Source organism: Pogona vitticeps, chromosome 1 (assembly GCF_051106095.1).
Source record: "Pogona vitticeps strain Pit_001003342236 chromosome 1, PviZW2.1, whole genome shotgun sequence".
Taxonomy (NCBI): Eukaryota; Metazoa; Chordata; class Lepidosauria; order Squamata; family Agamidae; genus Pogona; species Pogona vitticeps.
Genome location: NC_135783.1, coordinates 225544645 through 225559003, shown reverse-complemented (window position 1 = coordinate 225559003; position 14359 = coordinate 225544645). Strand labels below are relative to the sequence as shown.

At 40.7% G+C, this 14359-nt stretch overlaps 1 protein-coding gene across 2 annotated transcripts in view; it reads left to right on the top strand.

The window, feature by feature from the left end:
- Positions 1-14359, top strand: part of ACMSD (aminocarboxymuconate semialdehyde decarboxylase) — a 76612-nt gene that overhangs the window by 3003 nt on the left and 59250 nt on the right. The window contains exon 1 of one of the 2 annotated variants that reach the window (XM_072984212.2): positions 1568-1601. The exons of the other annotated variant lie outside the window; for it this stretch is intronic. The gene's annotated coding sequence lies outside the window, so the exon portion shown is untranslated. Of the gene's footprint in view, positions 1-1567; positions 1602-14359 lie in introns of those variants that run through there. 2 annotated transcript variants of the gene reach the window in all.

The following is a 14359-nucleotide window of genomic DNA, read 5'->3' as shown; positions in this document are numbered from 1 at the left end:
ACAACAACAAGGGTTAGGGCTACCCGCACCACCAGAATTCACTCTGCTGCACTGTATCATTATTTTGTAGCCCACAAATGGGTTAATGCACAGTTCTAAAGTTAGCAGATGGTGTATTTTGGTATGTTCACAACCATGACACTTCTTAAGCACAGAATGGTCCCAAGTGTACAGTAAGTAAAGAAAGCTTCTGAAACAGGCCCTATGGAAGAAGGAGTAGCTATGGAGGTGGGATTGAAAACTAGGTTGAGAGAGATCTCAAGAAAGAAGCAGAAAGTCCCAAAACTTTTCAACAACATTGGCAGTTTACTGGGGTTTTTTTTGGGGGGGGGGGAGAAGGTAAAGGAAATTCAGAAGACAGTACAAGTGGAAAAATACCAGCTGCACTCATCCATGCCCTAGTCTCAGCCCTGATACAATTGCTGTGATATGTTTCTTCTGGCTTTAACCACTGCATGAAGACAATTGTTCCTACATGAGTGAGGAACTTCCCTGTTCATACCTTCCTAACAGCTACTGCCACATCAAGACTGCAGTCCTGTACACACTTACCTAGGAGTATCATGAAGTTCAGCAGGATATCTGAGTAGAATGGTCATAATACTCCAGGTGCTTGATGCCTCTACCACAGACTAGGTTCTAGTAGCCAGCAAGCTCACTCTAAGGCAGTGGTGTCGAACTGTGGCCCTCCAGATGTTCTTGGCCTTCAACTCCCAGAAATCCTGGCCAGCAGAGGTGGTGGTGAAGGCTTCTGGGAGTTGAAGTCCAAGAACATCTGGAGGGCCACAGTTCGACACCACTGCTCTAAGGCATTCTTGTTTAATAGATATAGGTGAGATGTTACTGGAGAACAAGGAGCCTAATTTCATTTTGGCCTATTCTTGTTTTGGCCTGCCCCTCCAAGAAATAGCTTCTGCTTTGTGTACAGGAGCATCACTGACTAAGTATCTCATTCAGTTAACCCTCTTTATCCTCTTACCAAACCAATTTGTAAGCTGAAGTATAGATAATTGGTACTGCAGGACAATGGTGAGGACTGCATCCAGCTAGCCACTGTCATTACTCAGGAGGAGGAGGAGGAATTGGAAATGATGATATGGTAATGACAGATGCAACTGCTACTCTGTGACCTACCCACACTTATACAGCCACTGACTCTTTAGATGGGCTGTGAGATAATGACCCCTCAAAGCCAAAGTTTTTGCTCTTCCTCATGTAGACTCTAAGAAAGTGCTTGCCTTTGGGAGTTGCAGAGAACTTTGCATTTAAGACTGCTTTTAATAAGTGAATTGTAACCTAATAATCCTATTAAGACAGCTAGCACCAAGAACAAGTAGCGTGGAGCTGATAAAATGGCACATTGTATTGCAAGAGCAGCATCAGTAGCAAGTTAGGAGGAAAAGTGTAGGCACCCAAGCTTTTGAAGCAAAGCAGTAAAGTTCACAAAACACAGCTGAACCAATTTCCCAGTGAAAATGCACTGTTAGAGAGGGAGAGCATGAGGCATACCACACCCATGTCTCAGGAAACTTCTGTCTCTAATAGTCTACTCCTATGCTTAGAAATAAGCACCTTTTGAGTTGAGTGGCAATTACACTCAGGTAAGTCTGCATACTGCCTAGGTTTCCAATATAATATGCATTTGAAAATGCAGTCATCTCATAAGCCTCACTGGAATCAATGGGATTTACACCTGAATAGTTTATGCTATAATATTCCATCAGAGAAGAGCAACACCTGGTTAAATGGCTGTTCCTGCACAAATTTTAAAGTTACAAGGGCCTTATGTGGGGTTGTACCTGATGAGAAGACAGGATAGTGTGAGCTGGGGGAGAGAGCCCGTATTTACAAAGCTAAGAAACTGAAAATCTGAAATGGGTTTCATAAGCTGGCAAACAGAGCAGCTCAAATGCCTGGGCAGCTGATACTGGTACAAACCCATGACTATGCTGCAAGAGCCAGTCTGAACCAGCACTGTAGAAGCAAGAAACCAATTCATCTTGATGAGTTACAGGAGGACCAGGATTTATTTCATCCTTTTTAAAAATTGCTCCCTGCTAGTGGCATCTTCTCTTGAGAGATCCAGTCAGAGTTGCCAGATATAAAAGAAGACCAGGTTCCTCCTGGAGAATTCACTTTCCCATACAGTATAGCTATTAAAGGTGCATAAACCCTGCCCATTTCTAGCAGGCTACCCTAGAGTGAATGCTGCACTTGGCCACTATCATTGAGGAAAATTGGTGGTAAGAGGGACAATGGTGATCGTCAGCATAGGTGTTAAAAGGATACCAGATTTTCAGTTTTGTGTTTTACATAGATGTCTCACCTGATCAGGTCTAAAAGCAGTTTAAACTCTTCCTTAGGAGGATGAACTACACATCAAAACATCCTCTGTCAGGAACTCACAATGCCTAGAGAGCCATGCTTTCATAGCCTCAGGGGACACTTCTTATGGGATTGTAAAGTTTACAACTAGATAATGTCTGTGAAGCACTCTGGATACTCAAAAGCACTATACAATTTTTTAGCCTTACCATTACAAAGCTAATTCCCCCCTCCCCAATTTATGCAGTCGCTATGCTGTTGCTGCTTGACTCTTGCTTGATTAGAACTCCACTGCACCACTAAGGACACAGAGCTCTCTAGCGCTCTAAAAGACCCATAATCTGTACAAATGCCATGCCCCCTCTATTCTTTGGATTTGCATTTACAAACTCGTCTATCTTTTCATTCCTATTATTTGCTATCAGAACAGTACTGAAGTGTTTAGGTGGTCAGTGATAATGAACTAACAGATTGTTGTAGAAACAGTTTCTTGAAACTGTATTATTGAAAGTGTTACTTTTTATTGAAAGTGTTACTTCCGGTGTATGATAATGCAAACTCAGATAGGCGGGATATAAATAGAATAAATGAATAAAAATAAAAGTAAGCCCTGTTGAATTTATTAAGGCTTACTTCAAAGTAGGTCAGCAGATAGACCTGCAACCTATATTTCACTATTTATGGCAAAATACAAAATTATGTCTCTGCATTCTCTCTTGTTATGGTGACTTTACACAATTATGGCATGTGAAGAATAAGGACGAATGAGTTTGAAAACAGAAGTTGGTTAATATCTGTATGGAAAGACAGTGTGGTGTATTGGATAAAATATCATCCTAGGTCTCAGGACACCTGGATTCAAATCCCCATGCTGGTGATAGTTTGTTGCTCCAGTAAAGGTAATACCCAATTCTGAAGTGTTTTTTCTTAATTCATGGACCTTGGATCTATCTGTCTGTCTGTCTAAAAATAAAGTAACTCACAATTGTCAGGAAGAAGCTATGGATGATCACTGAAATCAACATCTCCATTTCAATGATGCTTTCATAGTTGCCATTTGGGACTCTTTGATAGACCTAAATATAACAGTTTAAATCTCTCTCAAGATATGTTCACTTGACCTTTCAAATATAAATTTATTAAGGAGGCAGTAGAATTAGATAAATATTGAGGTGGAACTAAAAGCTGCTCTGTTTTATATGTTTTGTATCATTCATACAAAAAAACATGATGAATCTGGGTAAATGTATGAGAAAGGTGGGGAGAGGGGAAGAACTTTCCCCCTATGTTTTCACTTCTCATACAATCTTCTCTGATAAACTATCAGAACCATGCTGGCCTGTACTCTGCAGTCTCCCATTGGAACATCCAGCCTTGACATGAATCAACCCTCTTCATGGGTTTTGCAAGCTCAAATAATCATGGTAATTCATGAATCATGTTTCCTGGTCACAGAATGAACTTTTCAGTTTTGAAATTCCACTTGTGAAGCAGTTGTAATAGGCTCAAACTGAACCCAGACAAGATGCAGATTTTCTTCCTGGGAGGCCCCTCTGATGGGTTGTACATGGATGGGGAGTATCACCTAGATTGGACAGCATTGTGCTCCTGTTTAGGGATCAAGTTCTTCTGGACCCATGTCTTTCTTGGGATACTCAAATTGCATCCATGTCCAGATCTTCTTTTAACCAGCTTATCACCCGACTCTGCCTCTACCTTGACAAGGGTTCACTCAGGATGTTGGCGCAAGACTGATCATCTTCCAGATTGACTACTACAATGCTTTCTGCGTAGGGCTTCCCTTTAGGCTGACTAGGCAGCCAGACTGGTGGCTGGTGTGAGCAAATTTGATCACATCACTCCAGTTCTGGCTCATCTCTACTGGTTACCTGTTGTGGTCTGGAACCAGGTTCAAGGTTTTGATGCTTTCTTCATGGTTTGGGACCATGTTACTTGCTGGAGTGTCTCTCCCTAATGTAATCTACCTGACCCACCAGATTCCTCCAGGCTATGCTTCACCGAGTAGCTACTCCAAAGGAGGCCTGAAAGTCATTCACAAGAGGTTGCGAGGGCAGCAACTTTGTGGAACCAGCTCCCAATGCAGCGACACCTGATCCTCCCTGCTAATGCATAGGAGGCAACTTAAAACATTGCTTTTCAGGGTGGCCTTCCATAGTGACCCTGCTTGATTCTACACCTCTAGTCCTCCTGTCTCATTGAGAACCTGCCTTTGGTACCACTTCTTCTATCCATCTAAATGTTTTTAATTGTTTATTTGTAAGTTATTAATATATGTTTTATTTATTGTTGTAAACCACCCAGAATAGTTAATCACACCAATGAGGCAGTATATAAATCAGTCAATACTATCAATCAATACATTTAGATATTAAACAATCTAGCTGCGTTTCTCAACCTCACCTATGAGTACAATTATTTTCTGAAAAAAAACTTGATTGTGGTATTTATTCACAGGGATCAGGACATCCTCCTTTCCAAATGGGGGCTCGCATGCCCTGATCATTGAAAGATCCCCATTACTGGTCCTCATTGTATGGGTTACAGAATCGTGCCATTTTCAACATTACCCCAGCCTGTAGGCTGGGCCAAAGAAGCAGCTGTTGATCCTTTACCATGCCAAAAGCTCTATGATTTGAAACCAATACAAAGTTGTGGCAGTTTCAATGCTATAAAAAAGAAAAGATTCACTGAAAAAAATGACTAGCAGTTGGTTTAGTTACAGGCAGGTGATCTTCCTAATATATGTATTGTGCTGTTTTTTTCTAGCAAAAATGTATGGGCTGTTATCTTTCCAACAATGAGAACATTTTGAAGAATGATGACAATCTATGCAGGATGCAACCTATCAGTCTCAGTTGCTACCACTAAGAATCAGGAATAGGGATGTGCCACCCCAGACTTATAATCTAAAAAGAGACATCAAAAGATAAGAGCATCTAATAGCATAAAACCTATTTATGTTGAAGTAACCTCCACTCGATTTCCTGGGACTTACATCTGAGAAGACATGGGTAAGCTAGTGGTGTAGTATTATGCCTATACAGAGTCCTCCAGATAAGTATCCCAATGCAAATAAATGACCGTGATCAAATTATGTTCTCTAACATTTTTGTTAGGAACTTTTGTATTAGAGCACAACAGACTGAAAAAATACAGTTTTAGAAAATTAAAACTTAAGAATTTTCATTATAAAAACAGGAAGTTACATAGTACATTTTTCTAGATAAACATTTTGAATATGTTTTATGAATGGTTTCTAATGGCTGTTTTTTAATATAGCCATTCTGTTTGGTTAGTACTTTTCCTTTTACTTAACAAAGTCTGTAAAATCACAAACCAGAAGCATTTGTTTCCCCGGATATGCTCTAGAATAGTGGCTCCCAACCTTGGGTAACACAAGTGTGTTCTTGGACTGCAGCTCCCAGATGCCTTCCCCACTAGCTGCGTTTGCCAGGACTTGTGGGAACTGTAGTTCAAGAATATCAGGGACACAAGGTTGGAAACTGCTGCTCTGGAATATGTGTCAGATAGTTACCCATTAGCAGTTCTTATGTGGGGTCAAGAGTACAGGGAGAGAAAAGAAGTATTCACAGATGCATGAAAAGGGATTATTTATCTTTCTGCATTGCCTAATTCTATAAAAGCATACTTACCACTTAGAGTGATTCTACATTAAGTGGTCAAGCAAGTTTACTGCCAGACATTTTCCATCTTTTTGAAGAGGCAGGAGTAGTACTCTTGAGTTCAAGGCACTATTTTGCCATGCTGCGATATATGTAATACTATACATCCGCAGTAAGCAGCAAGTTGGGTGAAATTTCACATCCTAGTTTTTTTTCCAGTTTGATCCGACAATCCAGTCAGAGTGTTACTTTTGTTTTGTATGTATAGATGCCAAGAAGAGAGGTTTCCAGTCAAAGTGTACATGAAACACTCATGGTCAGTGTTTCTTAAACTTTCACACTCTAGGTCAGTGGATCTCAACCTTGGGTCTCCAGATGTTCTTGGACTACAGCTTCCAGAAATTCTGACCAGCACAACTAGCGGTGAAGGCTTCTGGGAGTTGCAGACCAAGAATACCTGGATCACTGCTCTAGATGGTTTGGACTTCAGTTCTCAAAATCCCTTACCACTGGCCACACTGGTTATGGCTTCTGAGAGCTGAAGTCCAGAATTATGTTTAGAGGGCCAAAGATTAAGAACCACTGAACTTAGTTATTGACTGACCCAGTAGTAAATTGCAGCTACAGTAGGCCCATTTCAGCCATTGTTACATATGAACACTCATCCATACAAAATTGCGTGCATCTAAGTTGTTTCATGGAAGTTTGGTTTTGTGGTGAGAATGCATAGCTCTCCAGATGACGCTTGACTGCAGTTCCCTCCAGTAGGGATGGGACTTTTATATTAACATACAAAAGGGAAAAAACAGGAAATAGGTTCTTTTTGTGTTGTTTTGTCCATTCTCAATAGACAGCATCTGAATCAAAAAGAATTTATATTAACAGAAGAGAGTTTTGTGGTTTCCTCTTTCATTTAGCCTCTAGTTTTTTGTCCAGTCAAATCACCTGACAAAGTTTTAACACCATAATATTGCAAAGACTGTTATTGGGAGCCAATCAGAATGTCCAGGAGCAGGGAAGCAAGAGTTTTGAAGCTGTCCAGTCATAGAATCAAAGAAGGGGCCTATAAGGCCATCAAGTCTAACTTCTTGCTCAATGCAGGAATCTGGCAAATGGTTTCTAGCATTTTTTAATGCCTCCGACATTGAAACACTCACCACCTCCCAAGTTAATTGTTGTACTGCTCTAACAGAAGAAGTTTTCCTAATATTCACCCAAAATCTGGCTTCCTGTAATTTAAGCCCTTTATTACATGTCCTGCACATAGATATTTGAGAACAGATCCTACCCTTCAAACATCCAAGTATTTGAAGACTGCTAGCATATCTCCCCTCAGTCTTTTTTTTCTCTCAAGGCTAAACATGCCCAGATTGTTCCATCTCTCCTCATAGGGCTTGGTTTCCGGTCCCCTGATCATCCTTCTTGCCCTTGTCCAAACTTGTTCCAATTTGTATTTGCATTCTTCTCAAAGTGCAATGTCCAGAACTGGGCTTGGGTTGGTTGGAACCCACTGTAGGGAGTGTTCTAGTGCTCTGATCATTCTTTGTTTCAACCAGTAATGATTGTGGGAGAGAACCTGACACCATAGATAAAATGGGACACTTCAAAGTAGGTCACTGGATGATTTTCTAGTCGAAATGGAAGTGGGTTGTGGGAATGGTTAGCAGATGGCAAGATGCCATCCTAATAATAACAAGCAGTAGGGAACCTTCAGCAGGGACTGATTGTACATACTATCATCAACATGGGGCTGAAGTGGCAACTTGAATAAATATAGTAATGTTTGAATCCCCACCCAATCCTGAACTTGGTGAATGTGGTTTGTTGAGGTGGAGCTCTTGGGAATCAATGGGAAAAGGCTTGTTTTGCGGCTGTCTTTGAGGGAGATGAAGCTGTTGCAGTGACACGCTTGAGGTTCTTACTTCTCTTTTTTGTGTTCTCTTAGCATTTCCCCCCAAAGAGGGAAAATGAAATAAGATGACCAAAAAGAGCTGGTCCCTTTCCTGTTTAATGAAAGAGCTGGCACACAGAAGACACAAAAGCAAAAGAGAAAGAACTCAAAATAAACAGGAAAGTTCTTGCTGTATACATCCTTACACATTAGCAGTAGCCAACATGGCCAATAATACTATAATTATTATTATGTGCCAAAGGGACAATTCTGATTTATAAGAATCCTTTCCAAGGTTTTCTAGATAGAAAGTACTCAGAAATGGTTTGCAATTTCCTTCGGGGGGGGGGGTTGGAGGGCGGGCAGTATCCCGGTACTTTGCAGCTTACCCAAGGCCACACAGGCTGGCTTTTCTCCCTGGAGGCACAGAGGGGAATTGAACTCCCAAACTCTCTTTCTCTTTCTTATTTTCTTGTCAGAACTTTCTCTTTGGAGGACACCATATTATCCGCATCATTTTTCATGTCGCTCTTGTATCTGTGCCTCACAGCAGAGTGGGTAGAATACAGTGCCCTTTGCTCCAGGTGTGAAAATGACTACTTATAGCTCTGCCTGTTTGTAACTTACAGCTTGACTTCTCATGGCCTACAAATCTTGTGTTGAGAACCAGCAAAGAGGCCAATTGAAGATTATGTTACCTTGGCTTCTATGTCAATTGAATGTAGCTGTCTTCTTTCATGGGAAGCCTGAATGCAGCTAAAGGGATCTGAGTAACAGAGAGAAGATGGTCACCCTTTCCTGGATTTTCCTGGTAGAGAGTACTTGGAAGTGGTTTACCGTTCCCTTCTTCTGGGGACAAACTGGGACTGTGCAGCTTCCCTGCAAAGGGGGTTTGTACCTTCTATATTTCTCTTTTAAAGACTTAGATGTAGTACTGATCCTGGTTACATTCCTCATCGTGTTTTCTACTACTACAGCTGTCCATTTAACAAGACCAGGGTCCTTGTTATTGTAATATTTCAGGATCTTAAATATTCTGCTCGGATGCAAGCATACTTAATAGTCTTAATAAGCAAATTTGTGCAAATATTACTTGCTACATTTGTTCCAAGCACAGGTCTTTTGCTTCCTTTGTTCTGATGTTGTGCCTATGTCTACATTGCAGAGGCCCAGCTTGCATGGCGTGACAGGCCACTGTTCTGGGGGAGACTCTGGCTTTTTGTTAATAGGCAACGTGCAGGCACACTGCCTGAACCCTGCCATTTATGGCTTATCATAACATTATCACATCCCAGCACTTGGGCTTGTCTCTCTACCAACAAGTAGGGTAAAAAAAAAACACAAAGAGTAAACCATGGGGGTTCTGAGAGGAGAGACATTTCAGATTCCTGGCTTCAGACAATACAGCAAGCAAATCACAAACAGAAGATCTGGGATTTATTTGTTTGGTCTCACCTGCAGCAGGAGCAGCCAGGCAGCCTGCAGCAGCTTGCTACCTCATTCACAATAAGACAAAATTCTCAAGCATCATGGCATACTGTGATATCAAAAGAAAGAAAGTTCAAGGAACATAATCTCTTTCATAAAAAAATAATACTAATGAAGAAGCTAAGGATTGCAAAAGAGTTAAATAGAGAAGAATCTGTCTCAAAAAGTGGTACTAAACTGTTGTGTCCATCAACAAAATCAGAATCAGCACTAGAAGTTTGAGAAATCCACTTCAGTAAACACACTTTAAAAGATTATTTCCTGGGATTAAAAAAAGTATACCATCAATATTTTTTTAAAAAAGTAGCATGTATTGAAAACATATTTTATAATATAGGCAACTGAAGAACTCTATAAGTTATACAGTAGTTATATCTAAGTAAAGTATATATGGCTTTGTACTTGCAAACGTTTTTATTGGCCAGAATCCTACTGGGGGTTAATGCTAGCATAAATATCTATTTCTGTAAAACTGCAGAAGTGAATTACCAATAATTACAGAACTGTCACTTGCATTTCCATCACAGGATTTTATTTAAATTATGTGTTTTCATACTGGTTACTAGAGGTATGCAAAGGTATGCATATACTAGAGCAGCGATGGTGAACCTATGGCACGCGTGCCACAGCTGGTACACGGAGTTCCTTCTGCTGGAATGTGAGCCATAAGTCACTGGATCACTACCCCCCCCCCCCGTGCAGCCAAAACTGAGAAGGCAGCTGCAGCCACGGTGCTGGTGTTTCGGCAGGTGGATCCAGAGCAGCTGGTGCTAGCAGCGGATCCAGAGTGAGGTCTCGACGCACCTCCGTGCCTGGGATTCTCCCTTCTGCTGTCACTTCCAGTTCCGCTGCCACCACTTCTGGCACGCCACCCGCTAGTTTTGGGTTGTTTTTTTTTTTCAGTTTGGGCATGCAAGCCCGGAAAGGTTTGCCACCACTGTACTAGATGGAAATGTATGTATGCTAGCTGATTATCTTTTGGGGCCAAATGTTATAAAGGGTTTATTCAATGGTACACTTTAGTTATAAAGTGTTGATTAAATGGCACAAGTTTTGGGGGTGCAGGAAAATCTTTCAGTCCAATCTCTTAGATATTTTTTTCTCTGTGTAATACTGAAATAGTGCTATTCCAGTCTGAAAGAAATTAAAATAAAACAAAATACCACCAGTGGCAGCAGCAGTGAGTAGCTGTGAGAGGCAGCCAGTGCAAAGGCAGGTGGATGGAGGACAAAGCCTCAAATGTAATGAGTTTGCAGTGCCCACTCACCCTCATGCTGATTGCCTCTCAGAGTCATTCCCCACTACTACTGCTAGTGATATTTTAATATATTTTACATTTTAAAAATGTCTTCCAAACTGGAATAGCACTATTTCAGTGTTACGGATAGAAAAAAATATTACAGATCCAACTGCAAGGTTTCCCTGCAGCCCCAAACCCATGACCCTGGCATCCATTACTTGAAAAATCCCACAGGCACAATTTACTCCAACACCACTGAACACCCATGCCAAAACCATTCAAAATAAATCAGGTTAAAATATGCAGCTGCCTTGAGGTTGTTTAAAATAACTTGCTTTCTGGGGGGGGGGGGGGGAATGCTTCCCAGCCAAAAAAAAGCTCATTCAGTTATACATCATGTAAACAGATAATTTAAAATCCATTTCAAGTGTGCTAAACCTGATCCAAACCCAGGAGTTTTTCAACATGTAACCTCACCCTCATTCTACTTTTCCTCTGGTCTTCTTGCCTTCCCGCTTGCTAGAGCAACTTTGCCTCTTAGTAGGTGGGAAGTTGGAACAAGCAGTGGCACTATAGAAGGAGAGGGGGCAGATAAACTAAATTTCTCATTGCAGCAATGCTTTTAAAGAACAATCAATTCAGATGACTACAAACAGGCATCCCAAAGGCCGGCTAAGAAGTTGTCTTAAAGGACTACACATTTAGTGCAACTTCATTTAACAGCAGCTTGGTAATTAGTAGTTTGGATATGTATGAGCTCTGTGTGTTAGTTGGGGAGCTGACTGCTATCTTAATTAAATACCCAGCATGGATTATTTTAAAAGGCTTGACATAACAGAAGGCAAAGTGCCTGAGTAAAATAGTTCCTAGTATTTTCTAGATATGAACATTCTCATTTAATGCAGTGTCACAGTAAATGCACAAAGACCAAAATTCTGTTGCTTAGTGTAGCACATTGCACTGGAGTAGGTTCATTGGATCAATAGAGATTTAGTGAGTTAACTCCTGTGTAAGTTCCATTGGGCATGCTCTGACTGCAACTTCATATGCTAAAGTAAGACACACTTAAAGTAGACCCAATTGAATCAATGGTACCTATGGTGGAATTGACTTACCAAATCCCTATTGTTTCAATGGGCCTACTTCAGTGTGATTTACTACACTAAACATCATTTCAATCATAATATCAATTATATTCATGATTAATAATGGTTGGGTAAGCTCTGCTGACCCATTCAGAATGGACATGCTCAAATCAAGCAGGAGAATAACTTGATGCTACTCTGCCCCAGAGTAAACTCATTGTACCCTCAGTATCATTTTGAGCAAAGGTTCCATTTTGTATTATTAGGATGCCTCCAATCCTGGCTTTTTCACTGCAGGAGCCCCACTGTACTTCAAACAGGATCTCAAGTGCAAATCTCCATCTGGAACACTTATTTCCCTCATTTTCTGGCATGGTCACCAGAGTCCATGAAAACTGTATTTGTCAGGGTTCTCTGGAACCAAGATGCTGCCTTTATCATGAAAGATAGTATACCAGAAGCAAGGACCTACAAAAAGTTTAGTCCGCCACAGAATCTAGGTAATGGTCCTAACATCAGGATTCATGTCTGATGGATCTTTCTGCTTGTGTGATAAGCCAGTGGTTCTTAACCTTTGTTACTCGGATGTTTTTGAACTGCAGCTCCCAGAAACCCCAGCCAGCACAGTTGGTGGTGAAGGCTTCTGGGAGTTGCAGTCCAAAACTCCTGAGTAACCCAAGGTTAAGAACCAGTGTGATAAGCAAAACTGATAGTCTAATTAATAGATGCACTGTAAAGGTCTCCTTGTCACTCTTGCAGCTGTCTAGTAAGTTTGGTAGGGAACTTAGAAGGTGTTTGGTTGTGGATCATAAGTGGCTTTGGGTTCCTGAACCAGAACATGTGTTTCCACCCTCTGAACATCCAAGTTTCCATGCAAGGACTGTTAATCATAAGCTGAACACATGATTCTTTTCAACAATGGTCCTCTTTCAGAAAGCCAAAATAAACAGGGCTAGGTAAGAACTGGAACAGGGTAGAATGGAAATTTCTTAATAAACATTGATGCCAACAATAATGGGATACAATGGACAAACATCAGAATGATATTTTAGACTTAAAACCTAACAAATATTATTCTTTTATTAGCCCTTTATTGCCCCCAAACCCACAAGAATGGAACACAGCAGCCCAGAATAGTAACCTCCCAGTAGGATAATCAAATCAAACTCATGATACATGTGTGACCATGTTATGTCTTGAGATCCACTCCGCTGTTGTCCTCTCCAGGTTTTGGTTGGAGCCAGGTGGTTGACTTTGGCTCCCTAGGATAACAGCCTCAGAGGATAACTTTCCCTCCTCCCTCCCAATTAGTAAGGATGCTGGGCAATTAGCCAATAGAGAAGGGAGGGCCGGAAACCCTCCGCTGGTGGGTGGTGGTTTGTGTGTGTGTGTGTGTGTGTTGCCAGTAAACCGAGTGGAATCACTACTGCATATGTGGCTCTTTATTGGTATAGAACCCACTACAGAATAGACCAGATGAGACAGATGTATGAAGTCACAAGTCACCCTCAGGAACATGTCACTACCCATTCCATGCAGAAAATTGATATTGCAAAAAAAAAAATTATTTGTTTTTTTGTTTCCTGTACTCCTTCTTTAAAAGGGCCCAATGCAGCTTACATCAGTGAAAACACAACATTAAAAGCTGAAAGAGTTAATCATTCAAATATTTAAAAATATTTAATAACATTATAACCAAATTTTTAGGTAAAAGCCTTACTAAACAGAAGATGGAGGTGAAAGTGCTTATTAATTGGGAGGCTATGCCATCTATGTTGCATCACAATGGTTTTTGTGTTAGGAAAATTTTGCACCAAGGAAATGGTCAGGGATACCTGTGGGGTGTGTGTGTGTGGAAATGTAAACAAACAATTATTGGTTGAGAAAGCAGGACTTGCCAATCAGGAAGATGGCAAGAAAAGGATGGATGCCTCTCTCATGCTCACCCTTTTCAGGAGGATGTAACAACTGCACTGTGTGTGCATGTGTTTTGTGTATTTCCTGAAAAATAAAGAAAATCCTGTGTGCATACCTACGGTGGGAACTATGGGCAGCGGCTACAAGAGAATGACTTGGAGGTATTGCTTGTGAAACCTATGCAGCAGCCTGCATTGCAAACACCTGGAAGCAATTCAGAGGTGGAGTGGGCTGTGTGGATGTAGATGCACAAAAGCAACATAGAAGAGGAAGAAAAAAGGCATGTGAACCTGTAACATAGAAATACATGTGAAAATGCCCTTAATAGTTTATTTAGTTAAAAGAATAGGCATTAAATACTCAGGAGTTAGAATGGTGCAGTTTTTGCTTACTGTTACTCATTATCCTCAAAATATACACTTTTAAGATTGCATTCATATGTGACTTTTTAATTTAGCTTGGTAGAAACCAGCTAGGATGAGAAGTCATACTTCCTAAAGTGTTAAGCGTGGGGCCAAGGGATAACAGTAATATGAAGGGTTCCTGAATAGTTCTAAAACTATTGGGGAAAATATAGCCTGAATATAGCTCATTGGATAAACTATTTATTTAGTTTTGTGAACAGTCATGTTATTGTTAATTGTATGTTTGTTTACTTATACCTAAATCCAGCTATGTTCAATGGAGCTTATTCTCTAGGAAACATATGCTTTATGTATGTTATTGTATTTTAAATGTTGTAAGCCACCCAGAGACCTTTGGGTAGTGT